At 40.5% G+C, this 2,429-nt stretch overlaps 1 long non-coding RNA gene across 1 annotated transcript; it reads left to right on the plus strand.

Moving 5' to 3' along the window:
- The first annotated feature begins 964 nt into the window (after positions 1-964).
- LOC103650510 (uncharacterized) lies at positions 965-1,647 on the plus strand. Its single transcript, XR_002268063.1, has 2 exons — positions 965-1,328; positions 1,413-1,647. It is a non-coding gene; the product is annotated as an uncharacterized lncRNA (long non-coding RNA).
- Positions 1,648-2,429: the final 782 nt, after the last annotated feature.

Here is a 2,429-nt window from a genome sequence, read left to right on the forward strand (position 1 = left end):
CTGTACAGAAAACATGATCGAGTTTAACAAGTGTAGGGACATTTCTCTCATTTGACCAAGTGAATTTCCTGCCTACCAACGGGATTTCTTTCAGCTCCAGGTCATGGATAAGTCTCCTGAATCTGCCCAGCATTGCCCTGTTTATATTGGTATTGTTCTTGTCTTCTGAGCTGTGGATCTGATTAAAATCTCCAGCAATTACCCAAGGGCCAACGCATGTCTCCCTGACCTCCCTAAGCTCTTGGAGGAATGAAAGCTTGAGAGGGTCGTGGTGTGGCCCATAAACACCAGTGAACCACCACTGGGCACCACCTTCCTCTTGCAACTTGACTGAAACTGTGAAATCATGCACCAAACTCTCAATAACAGAATAGACTCCATCCCTACAAGCCACGAAAACACCACCTCTGGTTCCTTGCGCTGGGGAATAAACAAAATCACTAAAACCAGCACCAAGAATAGACAGGATGTCAAAGGCTGAGATAGAGCCTAGCTTAGTTTCCTGCAAACAGACAACCGCTGGTTTGATGCTCATAACCAAGGACTTAACAATGTCTCTCCTAGACCTGTCATTTAGGCCCCTTACATTCCAGATAAGAAAAACAGGCTGCATTATAACAGGGAACACAAAAGAAACACGACCTACACCCCCTCCAATCAGTTTTGAGCCCAGTCTTCCCCAGGCAATTCCCAGCCAAATAATGCTGCCATGGCAGCAACATGCTCTCTGGAAAGTGCTGCATCAAAAAGGTGAACATACTTTTGGGCGTCTTCGAAGGAAATATGTTCCTGATTATCACAAAATCCCAGCTGTAAAGGCGCAGAAAACGAGTCTGAAATAGATCTTGATTACTACAGCACAGTTGAAACAGGTTTGATCTTAAAACATTATGTTGTTACCAAGCATTAATTTCTTGTCACTTATCATTGACTGTACATCGGTTTCTGAGCACATAATTGACTGTCTCTGCCTTTCTGTTTCTAGGTCCTTAATGCTTTGTTCAACCTTTGCAAAAATAATAAAAGAAGACAGGAACAAGCAGCCGAAAATGGAATCATCCCTCACTTGATGAAATTTGTCATGTCAGACTCACCTCTGCGGCAGTATGCCCTGCCTTTGTTGTGTACTTAAATCTGCTGGAGGATGATGCATGGGCATGCACGGCATTAGATTCTATTGCTGTTTGTTTGGCTCACGATAATGATCACAGAAAACTGGAACAAGCACTGTTGAAAAAAGAGGCCATTCAGAATTTAGTGAAGTTCTTCCAAGATTGCCTAGAACAGTTTTTTGGCCATATATTGGACGCTTTCTTGAAGATAATAATGTAAGAGTACATGGCATATTTCCTGATTAGTTGCAATCATGCTACAGATTACTGATCGGTACATTGTATGCATGTTTTCGGCAGGAAATCTTCTAGGTTAAATACAACAATGGCTACCAATGGTTTAACAACATTGCTCATTGCAAGACTTGACCATTCAAATTTGGTGGTCGCAAAAGTGTGGAGACTTGAATTCATATAAAGTTAGGCTTAACATTAGTGCAAACAGTTGTATTTTAGTTTAGATTTAGAGTACACTAATGTATGCGTTGTTTGACAATGCTTATTTATGATATATTGAATGGTACTTATTTATATTATATTAATTATAATGTTGTTCAATATATGTGTATGTATATTTCTCTTTCAAATTATTATAACGTGATATCTGAAAAAATGATTATAAATTGAAGAATGTACTGCCGTGTAAGTCATTTCGTTTAAATCTTAATAAGACGGTCACCAAAATGTCTAATATCAGTCTCCCAAATAAGACGGTTTCTAAAACGTCCATTATTAGTCACCTAAATAAGATGGTTTTCCTATTGTAATCGTCTATTATTGTAGGATATTCGAGACAGTTTGATAAATACTTTATGACTTATAATGTTTGTATTCTCTACGGTTCTTTAGAAGCAGTGTCTTAAATAAAAACCTAATTCAAGACGGTTTATCAGACAAAATGACTTAAACAAATACCTTTTTCAGACGGTTATAAATTAAAAATTGTCTTATATAGTATCTTTTAAGACGGTTTAAACCATCTTAAATGTGGGACATCTTTTGCGACTCCATCAAAATTGGACACTTTATAAGCGTCTTAATAACTGAAAATTAACCGTCTCATATAGCATGAACTGTAGTAGCGGATGTAGTCCCGGAGCGACTCTCCCGGCTGTTGCCGGCAGCTCCGAAGGTCCCAGTAATTCCCGGGGCGCACGTACGTGCCCTGGAAATTGCCGGCGAAGGCATGGACCAAGTCGTCCCAGTTGGAGATCTGCCCCAGAGGCAGGTGCTCCAACCAGGCGCGAGCAGTGTCGGAGAGGAACAGGGGGAGGTTACGGATGATGAGGTTGTCGTCGTCCGTTCCACCCAGTTGGC

This window comes from Zea mays, chromosome 3 (assembly GCF_902167145.1).
Source record: "Zea mays cultivar B73 chromosome 3, Zm-B73-REFERENCE-NAM-5.0, whole genome shotgun sequence".
Classification (NCBI taxonomy): Eukaryota; Viridiplantae; Streptophyta; class Magnoliopsida; order Poales; family Poaceae; genus Zea; species Zea mays.